This window comes from Gobius niger, assembly GCF_951799975.1.
Source record: "Gobius niger genome assembly, chromosome: 24".
Lineage (NCBI taxonomy): Eukaryota > Metazoa > Chordata > Actinopteri > Gobiiformes > Gobiidae > Gobius > Gobius niger.
The window spans coordinates 3,105,721-3,118,915 of NC_136875.1; the positions used below are offsets into that span (position 1 = coordinate 3,105,721).

Consider the following 13,195-nt stretch of genomic DNA (forward strand, 5'->3'; position numbering starts at 1 on the left):
GTTGTTGTGGTTGTAGTTGGAGCTGCAGTTGTTGTGGTTGTAGTTGGAGCTGAAGTTGTTGTGGTTGTAGTAGGAGCTGCAGTTGTTGTGGTTGTAGTTGGAGCTGCAGTTGTTGTGGTTGTAGTTGGAGCTGCAGTAGTTGTAGTTGGAGCTGCAGTAGTGGTAGTAGTAGTTGGGGCTGCAGTAGTGGTAGTAGTAGTAGTTGGAGCTGCAGTAGTGGTAGTAGTAGTTGTTGGGGCTGCAGTTGTTGTGGTCGTCGTTGGAACTGCAGTTGTTGTGGTTGTAGTAGGAGCTGCAGTTGTTGTGGTTGTAGTTGGAGCTGCAGTTGTTGTGGTCGTCGTTGGAGCTGCAGTGGTGGTTGTAGTAGGAGCTGCAGTTGTTGTGGTTGTAGTTGGGCCTGCAGTAGTGGTAGTAGTAGTTGGAGCTGCAGTAGTGGTAGTAGTTGTTGAGGCTGCAGTTGTTGTGGTTGTAGTTGAAGCTGCAGTTGTTTTGGTTGTAGTTGGAGCTGCAGTGGTTGTAGTTGGAGCTGCAGTTGTTGTGGTTGTAGTAGGAGCTGCAGTTGTTGTGGTCGTCGCTGGAGCTGCAGTTGTTGTGGTTGTAGTAGGAGCTGCAGTTGTTGTGGTTGTAGTAGGAGCTGCAGTTGTTGTGGTTGTTGTTGGAGTTGCAGTTGTTGTGGTTGTAGTTGGAGCTGCAGTAGTGGTAGTAGTAGTTGGGGCTGCAGTAGTGGTAGTAGTAGTTGTTGGAGCTGCAGTTGTTGTGGTTGTAGTAGGAACTGCAGTTGTTGTGGTTGTAGTTGGAGCTGCAGTTGTTGTGGTTGTTGTTGGAGTTGCAGTTGTTGTGGTTGTAGTTGGAGCTGCAGTGGTTGTGGTTGTAGTTGGAGCTGCAGTTGTGGTAGTAGTTGTTGGGCCTGCAGTTGTTGTGGTCGTCGTTGGAGCTGCAGTTGTTGTGGTTGTAGTAGGAGCTGCCGTTGTTGTGGTTGTAGTAGGAGCTGCAGTTGTTGTGGTTGTAGTTGGAGCTGCAGTTGTTGTGGTTGTAGTTGGAGCTGCAGTAGTGGTAGTAGTAGTTGGGGTTGCAGTTGAGGTAGTAGTTGGAGCTGCAGTAGTGGTAGTAGTAGTTGGGGCTGCAGTTGTGGTAGTAGTTGGAGCTGCAGTAGTGGTAGTAGTAGTTGGGGCTGCAGTAGTGGTAGTAGTAGTTGGAGCTGCAGTAGTGGTAGTAGTTGTTGGGGCTGCAGTTGTTGTGGTCGTCGTTGGAGCTGCAGTTGTTGTGGTTGTAGTTGGAGCTGCAGTTGTTGTGGTCGTCGTTGAAGCTGCAGTTGTTGTGGTAGTCGTTGGAGCTGCAGTTGTTGTGGTTGTAGTAGGAGCTGCAGTTGTTGTGGTTGTAGTTGGAGCTGCAGTTGTTGTGGTTGTAGTTGGAGCTGCAGTTGTGGTAGTAGTAGTTGGGGCTGCAGTTGTTGTGGTCGTCGTTGGAGCTGAAGTTGTTGTGGCTGTAGTAGGAGCTACAGTTGTTGTGGTTGTAGTTGGAGCTGCAGTTGTTGTGGTTGTAGTTGGAGCTGCAGTAGTTGTGGTCGTCGTTGGAGCTGCAGTTGTTGTAGTTGGAGCTGCAGTAGTGGTAGTAGTAGTTGGGTCTGCAGTAGTGGTAGTAGTAGTAGTTGGAGCTGCAGTAGTGGTAGTAGTAGTTGTTGGGGCTGCAGTTGTTGTGGTCGTCGTTGGAGCTGCAGTTGTTGTGGTTGTAGTAGGAGCTGCAGTTTTTGTGGTTGTAGTTGGAGCTGCAGTTGTTGTGGTTGTAGTTGGAGCTGCAGTTGTTGTGGTTGTAGTTGGAGCTGCAGTAGTGGTAGTAGTTGTTGGGGCTGCAGTTGTTGTGGTCGTCGTTGGAGCTGCAGTTGTTGTGGTCGTCGTTGAAGCTGCAGTTGTTGTGGTAGTCGTTGGAGCTGCAGTTGTTGTGGTTGTAGTAGGAGCTGCAGTTGTTGTGGTTGTAGTAGGAGCTGCAGTTGTTGTGGTTGTAGTTGGAGCTGCAGTTGTGGTTGTAGTTGGAGCTGCAGTTGTTGTGGTTGTAGTTGGAGCTGCAGTTGTTGTAGTTGGAGCTGCAGTAGTTGTGGTTGTAGTTGGAGCTGCAGTTGTTGTGGTTGTAGTTGGAGCTGCAGTTGTTGTGGTTGTAGTTGGAGCTGCAGTTGTTGTGGTTGTAGTTGGAGCTGCAGTTGTTGTGGTTGTAGTAGGAGCTGCAGTTGTTGTGGTTGTAGTTGGAGCTGCAGTTGTTGTGGTTGTAGTTGGAGCTGCAGTTGTTGTGGTAGTAGTTGGAGCTGCAGTAGTGGTAGTAGTTGTTGGGGCTGCAGTTGTGGTACTAGTTGGAGCTGCAGTAGTGGTAGTAGTAGTTGGGGCTGCAGTAGTGGTAGTAGTAGTTGGAGCTGCAGTAGTGGTAGTAGTTGTTGGGGCTGCAGTTGTTGTGGTTGTAGTGGGAGCTGCAGTTGTTGTGGTTGTAGTTGGAGCTGCAGTTGTTGTGGTCGTCGTTGGAGCTGCAGTTGTTGTGGTAGTCGTTGGAGCTGCAGTTGTTGTGGTTGTAGTAGGAGCTGCAGTTGTTGTGGTTGTAGTAGGAGCTGCATTTGTTGTGGTTGTAGTTGGAGCTGCAGTTGTTGTGGTTGTAGTTGGAGCTGCAGTTGTTGTAGTTGGAGCTGCAGTAGTTGAGGTTGTAGTTGGAGCTGCAGTTGTTGTAGTTGGAGCTGCAGTTGTTGTAGTTGGAGCTGCAGTTGTTGTGGTTGTAGTTGGAGCTGCAGTTGTTGTAGTTGGAGCTGCAGTTGTTGTAGTTGGAGCTGCAGTTGTTGTGGTTGTAGTTGGAGCTGCAGTTGTTGTGGTTGTAGTTTGAGCTGCAGTTGTTGTGGTTGTAGTTGGAGCTGCAGTTGTTGTGGTTGTAGTTGGAGTTGCAGTTGTTGTGGTTGTAGTTGGAGCTGCAGTGGTTGTGATTGTAGTAGGAGCTGCAGTTGTTGTGGTTGTAGTTGGAGCTGCAGTTGTTGTGGTTGTAGTCGGAGCTGCAGTTGTTGTGGTTGTAGTAGGAGCTGCAGTTGTTGTGGTTGTAGTTGGAGCTGCAGTTGTTGTGGTTGTAGTTGGAGCTGCAGTTGTTGTGGTTGTAGTTGGAGCTGCAGTAGTGGTAGTAGTTGTTGGGGCTGCAGTTGTGGTAGTAGTTGGAGCTGCAGTAGTGGTAGTAGTAGTTGGGGCTGCAGTTGTGGTAGTAATTGGAGCTGCAGTAGTGGTAGTAGTAGTTGGAGCTGCAGTAGTGGTAGTAGTTGTTGGGGCTGCAGTTGTTGTGGTTGTAGTTGGAGCTGCAGTTGTTTTGGTTGTAGTTGGAGCTGCAGTTGTTGTGGTTGTAGTTGGAGCTGCAGTAGTGGTAGTAGTAGTTGGGGCTGCAGTAGTGGTAGTAGTAGTAGTTGGAGCTGCAGTAGTGGTAGTAGTAGTTGTTGGGGCTGCAGTTGTTGTGGTCGTCGTTGGAGCTGCAGTTGTTGTGGTTGTAGTTGGAGCTGCAGTTGTTGTGGTTGTAGTTGGAGCTGCAGTTGTGGTTGTAGTTGGAGCTGCAGTTGTTGTGGTTGTAGTTGGAGCTGCAGTAGTGGTAGTAGTTGTTGGGGCTGCAGTTGTTGTGGTCGTCGTTGGAGCTGCAGTTGTTGTGGTCGTCGTTGAAGCTGCAGTTGTTGTGGTAGTCGTTGGAGCTGCAGTTGTTGTGGTTGTAGTAGGAGCTGCAGTTGTTGTGGTTGTAGTAGGAGCTGCAGTTGTTGTGGTTGTAGTTGGAGCTGCAGTTGTGGTTGTAGTTGGAGCTGCAGTTGTTGTGGTTGTAGTTGGAGCTGCAGTTGTTGTAGTTGGAGCTGCAGTAGTTGTGGTTGTAGTTGGAGCTGCAGTTGTTGTGGTTGTAGTTGGAGCTGCAGTTGTTGTGGTTGTAGTTGGAGCTGCAGTTGTTGTGGTTGTAGTTGGAGCTGCAGTTGTTGTGGTTGTAGTAGGAGCTGCAGTTGTTGTGGTTGTAGTTGGAGCTGCAGTTGTTGTGGTTGTAGTTGGAGCTGCAGTTGTTGTGGTAGTAGTTGGAGCTGCAGTAGTGGTAGTAGTTGTTGGGGCTGCAGTTGTGGTACTAGTTGGAGCTGCAGTAGTGGTAGTAGTAGTTGGGGCTTCAGTAGTGGTAGTAGTTGTTGGGGCTGCAGTTGTTGTGGTTGTAGTGGGAGCTGCAGTTGTTGTGGTTGTAGTTGGAGCTGCAGTTGTTGTGGTCGTCGTTGGAGCTGCAGTTGTTGTGGTAGTCGTTGGAGCTGCAGTTGTTGTGGTTGTAGTAGGAGCTGCAGTTGTTGTGGTTGTAGTTGGAGCTGCAGTTGTTGTGGTTGTAGTTGGAGCTGCAGTTGTTGTGGTTGTAGTTGGAGCTGCAGTTGTTGTAGTTGTAGTTGGAGCTGCAGTTGTTGTGGTTGTAGTTGGAGCTGCAGTTGTTGTAGTTGGAGCTGCAGTTGTTGTGGTTGTAGTAGGAGCTGCATTTGTTGTGGTTGTAGTTGGAGCTGCAGTTGTTGTGGTTGTAGTTGGAGCTGCAGTTGTTGTAGTTGGAGCTGCAGTAGTTGAGGTTGTAGTTGGAGCTGCAGTTGTTGTAGTTGGAGCTGCAGTTGTTGTAGTTGGAGCTGCAGTTGTTGTGGTTGTAGTTGGAGCTGCAGTTGTTGTAGTTGGAGCTGCAGTTGTTGTAGTTGGAGCTGCAGTTGTTGTGGTTGTAGTTGGAGCTGCAGTTGTTGTGGTTGTAGTTTGAGCTGCAGTTGTTGTGGTTGTAGTTGGAGCTGCAGTTGTTGTGGTTGTAGTTGGAGTTGCCGTTGTTGTGGTTGTAGTTGGAGCTGCAGTGGTTGTGATTGTAGTAGGAGCTGCAGTTGTTGTGGTTGTAGTTGGAGCTGCAGTTGTTGTGGTTGTAGTCGGAGCTGCAGTTGTTGTGGTTGTAGTTGGAGCTGCAGTTGTTGTGGTTGTAGTTGGAGCTGCAGTTGTTGTGGTTGTAGTTGGAGCTGCAGTTGTTGTGGTTGTAGTTGGAGCTGCAGTTGTTGTGGTTGTAGTTGGAGCTGCAGTAGTGGTAGTAGTTGTTGGGGCTGCAGTTGTGGTAGTAGTTGGAGCTGCAGTAGTGGTAGTAGTAGTTGGGGCTGCAGTTGTGGTAGTAATTGGAGCTGCAGTAGTGGTAGTAGTTGTTGGGGCTGCAGTTGTGGTAGTAGTTGGAGCTGCAGTAGTGGTAGTAGTAGTTGGGGCTGCAGTTGTGGTAGTAATTGGAGCTGCAGTAGTGGTAGTAGTTGTTGGGGCTGCAGTTGTGGTAGTAGTAGTTGGGGCTGCAGTAGTGGTAGTAGTAGTTGGGGCTGCAGTAGTGGTAGTAGTTGTTGGGGCTGCAGTTGTTGTGGTCGTCGTTGGAGCTGCAGTTGTTGTGGTTGTAGTTGGAGCTGCAGTTGTTGTGGTTGTAGTTGGAGCTGCAGTTGTTGTGGTTGTAGTTGGAGCTGCAGTAGTTGTGGTCGTCGTTGGAGCTGCAGTTGTTGTGGTTGTAGTTGGAGCTGCAGTAGTGGTAGTAGTAGTTGGAGCTGCAGTAGTGGTAGTAGTAGTTGGGGCTGCAGTAGTGGTAGTAGTAGTTGTTGGGGCTGCAGTAGTTGTGGTCGTCGTTGGAGCTGCAGTTGTTGTGGTTGTAGTTGGAGCTGCAGTAGTGGTAGTAGTAGTTGGAGCTGCAGTAGTGGTAGTAGTAGTTGGGGCTGCAGTAGTGGTAGTAGTAGTAGTTGGAGCTGCAGTAGTGGTAGTAGTAGTAGTTGTTGGGGCTGCAGTTGTTGTGGTCGTCGTTGGAGCTGCAGTTGTTGTGGTTGTAGTTGGAGCTGCAGTTGTTGTGGTTGTAGTTGGAGCTGCAGTAGTTGTGGTTGTAGTTGGAGCTGCAGTAGTGGTAGTAGTAGTTGGAGCTGCAGTAGTGGTAGTAGTTGTTGGGGCTGCAGTTGTTGTGGTCGTCGTTGGAGCTGCAGTTGTTGTGGTTGTAGTAGGAGCTGCAGTTGTTGTGGTTGTAGTAGGAGCTGCAGTTGTTGTGGTTGTAGTTGGAGCTGCAGTTGTTGTGGTTGTAGTTGGAGCTGCAGTAGTGGTAGTAGTAGTTGGGGTTGCAGTTGAGGTAGTAGTTGGAGCTGCAGTAGTGGTAGTAGTAGTTGGGGCTGCAGTTGTGGTAGTAGTTGGAGCTGCAGTAGTGGTAGTAGTAGTTGGGGCTGCAGTAGTGGTAGTAGTAGTTGGAGCTGCAGTAGTGGTAGTAGTTGTTGGGGCTGCAGTTGTTGTGGTCGTCGTTGGAGCTGCAGTTGTTGTGGTTGTAGTTGGAGCTGCAGTTGTTGTGGTTGTAGTTGGAGTTGCAGTTGTTGTGGTTGTAGTTGGAGCTGCAGTGGTTGTGGTTGTAGTAGGAGCTGCAGTTGTTGTGGTTGTAGTTGGAGCTGCAGTTGTTGTGGTTGTAGTTGGAGTTGCAGTTGTTGTGGTACTAGTTGGAGCTGCAGTTGTTGTGGTAGTAGTTGGAGCTGCAGTAGTGGTAGTAGTAGTTGGGGCTGCAGTAGTGGTAGTAGTAGTTGGAGCTGCAGTAGTGGTAGTAGTAGTTGGGGCTGCAGTAGTGGTAGTAGTAGTTGGAGCTGCAGTAGTGGTAGTAGTACTTGGGGCTGCAGTAGTGGTAGTAGTAGTTGGAGCTGCAGTAGTGGTAGTAGTAGTTGGGGCTGCAGTAGTGGTAGTAGTTGTTGGGGCTGCAGTTGTGGTAGTAGTTGGAGCTGCAGTAGTGGTAGTAGTAGTTGGGGCTGCAGTAGTGGTAGTAGTAGTAGTTGGAGCTGCAGTAGTGGTAGTAGTAGTTGTTGGGGCTGCAGTTGTTGTGGTCGTCGTTGGAGCTGCAGTAGTTGTAGTTATCGGGTCTGTAGTAGTTGTTGTAGTAGTTGGAATTGCAGTAGTAGTTGTGGGAGCACTTGTGGTTGTACTCGCCTCTAGTGCAGGAACTGTCAAAAATCATACAAACATCAGCATTACTAACAGAGCCTTTTTTCCACATTGAGTATCCTCAACTGACTCATAAACTGTTTTTTTTTTTTACAGTATTTCTCCATTATTTTGGCTCATTTCCTGAAACAGAAGTGACTTTCATTTCTCATTAATTTCATTATTTGCCAATGGCTAAGTCCATGTCTCAATGTCTCAGTACATCTTTGCAAATGATTAAGTACATGTAGTCGTCAATTAGCACAATTTCCAAATGAATAAATCTTGTTCATGACCGAAAGGACAAGATCGCGAATACAAGCGGCCGAAATGAGTTTCCTTCGCAGGGTGGCTGGGCGCACCCTCCGAGATCGGGTGAGGAGCTCAGTTACCCGGGAGGAGCTTGGAGTAGAGTCGCTGCTCCTTCACGTCGAAAGGAGCCAGCTGAGGTGGCTCGGGCATCTGTTTCGGATGCCTCCTGGTCGCCTCCCGCGGGAGGTGTTCCAGGCATGTCCTAGTGGGACAAGGCCTCGTGGAAGGCCCAGGACACGGTGGTGGGACTATGTCTCCGAGCTGGCCTGGTGTCGCCTCGGGGTCCCCCCAGAACAGCTGGAGGAAGTGTGTGTGGATCGGGAAGTTTGGGCATCTCTGCTGAGACTGCTGCCCCCGCGACCCGGCCCCGGATAAAGCGGAAGAAAATGGATGGATGGATGGATAAATCTTGTTCATCTAAACTGATTGTTGATTCTCATTGTAATGGTTGTTCGCTTTCATTGTATAAGTCATCACATGATCAATAGTCTGTTCAATTGTCAAAGTTAGCCAAGAACACAATACATATATATGAATTCCTTGGAACATTTGATCATCTCCAGCTGTTTTTTTTTGTTTTGTTTTTTTTGTGTTATGTTACAGTATGTTATGCTGAATACATTTTCTTTATACTCTGAGTTAAGGAAGTTATTTTATTTGTGTGAATGATAATGGTTACAATTTCTTTGGCAGGAAGAGTGAGCGCCGTGTGTGATGTCAAACCTCAGAGGCTACTCTTACCCTCAAATCGTTTTTCTTTGTTTTTTATCCGTTTTATACACAATTGTATTCTGTTTGCTAGACAAAAAAGTTACAGTAACAATTGGGCTAAGACTGGAAGGTGGACATGAGGGACACTTCAATGGTCCTCTGCCACAGTGACAAAACATCTAAACATTTAGACTTGCAGTGCTCACACACGGCCAAAGGGACAAAGCATTTTGGAGGCATTGACTGTTTAAATGAGAAGGAAATTTAGCTTTGACACATGAGTGAACTGTTTTGGGAGAGGTATGATCTTTAGCAAGTGAGCGATAGTGTTGTGCTGAACTGTAAAACTGTTTTGCCAAAAGATCCTCGAGTTTTAAGAATGTAATTCATGAAAGAAACGAGCCAAACCAATGGAGAAAAACGACAGTCCACTTTATGCCCCTGTCATTGTTTTGCATTGAAAATGTACTTTCCCTTGACCAAACAGCAAGCGTCATATGGGATTAACGTGAAGATAAAATAAATATATGCCAGTTTAAAATTTGGTCCATCTAGGTGAGATGTACCAAATCTCGACTCGGTGTACGGGATTTGGTTTCCCCCAGGTCAATGGGGAAACTTAACGACATCCGGATAAGTATTAAGCCAGGTTTAAATGTATGGTTTTATTTTGTTGTTATGTTTGTTGATTAATATTATTTTAGATGAGATTTTGGATATCTGGTTTAGTTTTTAAATACGTTTTTTTGTTGAAAACCCTTTCAAATTGAAAATATACTTAGAATCGCTTTCCTCAACCTTTGGTCTCAAGACCGTCAGTCTGTGTGGTGCTGCAGAGGTGCTTTGAGCCCGGAGCTTACTGAAGCTGGTCCTTCGAGTTACTGCACCTCTCACCCATACAAACACTCTCGTTTTCCCTAAGTCATGCAGACTCCAAAGACATGTCCTGCCTGTCTCTCCCTCACATCACACACCGCTCTCTCTTTCGGCACAACACCAGCCAATTCATTACACACTGATTAAGAGCAAACTCTGAACTAACCTCTGGTCCAATAGAATACAGCTGGTGTATACACAATGGCAACATTGGCCAATACGCAAAATATAATGTAGAGTAATATACACCATTAAAGGTCCTATATCATGCAAAATCGACTTTTTGGAGCTTTTAGCCATGTTGTTTTGCTTTTTCCTTATCAAAAACACCCCCAGAGTGGTTTGTGGCTTCATTCATGCAGTTTTGAGGAATCCTCCTGAATCCTGCTCTCTAAGCAGCTGCTCCGCCCTCTGCTGGTGAACCACTGAGTGACGTTTTTTACGTCATAGAGTCAAACAGGAAGAGCACAACTTCTGTAATGTAATGCCTTACGGCCTGATTTTACTTTATAAAACAGCTTAAAAAAAAGAAAATAAAAATAATAATGAAAAAAAAAAAAAGGAAGCACTTCCAGGTCAGAGCTGAAAACAAATACAAAACAAACGCACTCCTAAGCGTCTGAACAGAGGTCATGTGTGCACTGAAGGATGTGAAGATGGAGCTCTTTCTAAACTATACTGGACACGCCTGTTCTTTTTTTTTACCTACAAAAATGTCAAGGAGAAAAGCCCGTTTGGCTACAGGAGGTGCACGACTTTTTTTCAACCTTCCTAAAGAAGAGGACACTCTCCAGAAGTTGGAATTTCTTTCCAGGATTCAGCAACTTTCACCAAAATAGTGTTTTTCTGTGACTGTCTCTGATGGATGTTTGGTGAATCTTCTTAAAGTGGATTCACTTTTAGAACCAACGCGAGTCCCCAATGTGATGGAGAGGCCAGGACAGAGCGGTGAGTCAAAACACGTGCTAGTGTGTGTGTGTTAACTTGTGTTTTAGCGTGTGTGTTAGCATGTGTGTTAGCGTGTGTGTTAGCGTGTGTGTTAGCGTGTGTGTTAGCATGTGTGTTAGCATGTGTGTTAGCGTGTGTGTTAGCATGTGTGTTAGCATGTGTGTTAGCGTGTGTGTTAGCGTGTGTGTTAGCGTGTGTGTTAGCGTGTGTGCTAGCGTGGGTGTTAGCATGTGTGTTAGCGTGTGTGTTAGCATGTGTGTTAGCGTGTGTGTTAGCGTGTGTGTTAGCATGTGTGTTAGCATGTGTGTTAGCGTGTGTGTTAGCGTGTGTGTTAGCGTGTGTGTTAGCATGTGTGTTAGCATGTGTGTTAGCATGTGTGTTAGCGTGTGTGTTAGCATGTGTGTTAGCATGTGTGTTAGCGTGTGTGTTAGCATGTGTGTTAGCATGTGTGTTAGCGTGTGTGTTAGCGTGTGTGTTAGCGTGTGTGTTAGCGTGTGTGCTAGCGTGGGTGTTGGTCTGTGTGTTAGCGTGTGTGTGTTAGCATGTGTGTTAGCATGTGTGTTAGCGTGTGTATTAGCGTGTTTGTTAGCGTGTGTGCTAGCATGGGTGTTAGCCTGTGTGTTAGCGTGTGTGTTAGCGTGTGTGTTAGCGTGTTTGTTAGTGTGTGTGTTAGCGTGTGTGTTAGCGTGTGTGTTTGCGTGTGTGTTAGCTTGTGTGTTAGCGTGTGTGTTTGCGTGTGTGTTAGCGTGTGTGTTAGCGTGTTTGTTAGTGTGTGTGTTAGCGTGTGTTTTAGCATGCGTGTTAGCGTGTGTGTTTGCGTGTGTGTTAGCGTGTGTGTTAGCGTGTGTGTTAGCGTGTGTGTTTGCGTGTGTGTTAGCGTGTGTGTTAGCGTGTGTGTTTGCGTGTGTGTTAGCGTGTGTGTTAGCGTGTGTGTTTGCGTGTGTGTTAGCGTGTGTGTTAGCGTGTGTGTTTGCGTGTGTGTTAGCTTGTGTGCTAGCCATTTATGAAGCTGTGTTGCAGATGTCAACTCCTTATAACTGTATTGTGAAGTAACTTCACTTATTGCTGTGATATTTGTAGTTATTTTACTGCTTATAATGCATGGGCAGATCCGCATGGGCGGAGTTAACTGAATCGAAGTGTTTTGTTTTCCAGGTTTGCAAAATACCTCCAGAAAATACTTCTCACAAGAAGTAGTACTCCATAGTGGTAGAGGTACAATATATCATATAAATGCCTATACTTTACTTTGGGATGGCTAAAATAGCATGATGCAGATCCTTTAAAATGAAGGTCAGCATTTAGGCCATTACTACTTTTTTTGCTTGATTTTGCAATACGCCTGAAGTTATTGTTTATTTTCGGTGACAGTTTGCGGAAGCGAGTCTTTTCTGTCTGGAATACGACACCAGAGGGCAAAAGACTCCCTTCCACAATAACACAACTCACTCAAACTAACATGTGTAATTAATATGTACAATATATACAAAACATTCAACATTTGTAAGAGCTCATTTATGACTGAACACATATGGAACTAGGTTTTAAAATAGAGCCGCCTTTTAATTTGCACTTTTGACATTTTGTTGGCAATCTGCCCAGGGACTACAGTTGAAAACTAGCTTCAGAGCTAAAACTGGCACATTTACAGTGATGTTACTTAATGTGCATTATCCCTGTTCAAGTAAAGTAATAAAATAAAATACATTCCTAATGGGATTCCCAATGTAGTCACCAGAAACTTCACAAACTATTGGAAACCATTTCAGCGACAAGGACCTGATGACGCACAGTCAGAAAATACCAAGAATAAAGATTTTAAAATCTAAAACAATCTAAAAATATTATTTCAAAATTCATTCAGTTTAATGTCTTCAATGAGACGAGAATCACACAATGGAAATGAAAAAGCCAAGACATAAAAAAGTGTTTCTACTGTACATACTTTTTTTTTGCTTCCAAAATCAGTGTTGGCATTTAGATTATTTATTTATCAATTTTCACCGAACCCCCTTCTACTAAAATACTAACATTCTTAATCTCAGTGGGACTTTCCTGGTTAGATAAGGTTTAAGGTAAAATTTAAATTTCAAGTGTTGAGTTAAATTGTTCTCTTAACAAGTCTCCTGGAAACTACTTTTCACAATAACATTTAAAATATTGCACTGATTGAATGTTTCTCCGTAGAATTACATAGGAAATTGTCATTTGAAGAGCCATTTTCTCCAAGTGCATTTTTCTCCCAACGGTGCGACAACATCTCCACCTACAGACTTCAAACTTTCCGGTTTTAGACTTAACTACATTTCAATGTTTTTTTCAGAGGGATATTTAACATCTAACTCCAAAACAATAAATACATTATTCAGATTTCATCGTCTAAAATAAACTGAATTTTTAGACATAAAACACCTTATTTTTATATGAAAACATCTCTACATTTTAAAAGTTCCCCCACCTGTAGTGTCCCGCAGGTAGATGTAGCGTGTGAGTGAATGAACGGTGGTGGCCTCACTTACTATTTTTTATGATCAACACAAAATGTATGAAGTTTTTGCTCGTTATGATAAATGATCTAAACTCTGGAAGGGTGTACTCCGCAGTTACTTTGCTCTGCTGTGTATAAGTTTTGTGTACATACCTGTTAAAATCAACAGCACAGATAAGGCACTTCCAAACCCCATTTTGTCCAATAAACCTGAATCAGGACGAGAATACTCACATGAATATATAGATATAAACAGTATTAATTCCTGCATTATAAGGATTATAATCAAATAAATCTTTCCCATTATACTTATAATTATGAGTACTTACGAAAATATGCAAACAAACAATCCAGCATTCGTCGATCCTCGCTCAGGACAAGCACCTCTATCAAACGCAAAGTGTTGAAAACCGCCTCCCTTTTAAAGAGGCGCACAATGGGTGAGTGACGCGCCTTGGGTGATGCATTAATCTGCAATGCCAAGTTTGAAGGTGTACCTCTTAGTTGTTCTCATGAAGGCACTCCCTTCATTAATCCCAAACCACATTTCTGACATTGTTTTGAATCTGGTTCCAAATTCAACGAACTAATAAACTAATACTTAACGCTGACACTTTAAACTCTGATATTGGCTGTGATTGATTGGCTGTGATTGAATCGACAAAGGCGAATGTGGCATAGGCGTTTTCCTTGACTTATCGAAAGCGTTCGATACTGTTGATTTTAATATACTCCTTGGCAAATTGCAACATTATGGAGTCAGAGGTTTAGCACTCAGCTGGTTCAGCAGCTACTTTAATGAAAGAGAGCAATATGTGCACATTAATAACCTGAATTCACACCGTAAAATTATTAAATGTGGGGTCCCCCAGGGCTCAATTCTAGGCCCGCTACTATTTATTATTTATGTAAATGACTTTCC

At 45.0% G+C, this 13,195-nt stretch overlaps 1 long non-coding RNA gene across 1 annotated transcript in view; it reads right to left on the reverse strand.

The window, feature by feature from the left end:
* Positions 1-10,603: 10,603 nt before the first annotated feature.
* LOC306982338 overlaps positions 10,604-13,195 on the reverse strand; it is a 342,720-nt gene continuing 340,128 nt past the window's right edge. The window contains exon 2 of the long non-coding RNA XR_013794191.1: positions 10,604-10,850. This is a non-coding gene — a long non-coding RNA (uncharacterized lncRNA). The remainder of the gene's footprint in view (positions 10,851-13,195) is intronic.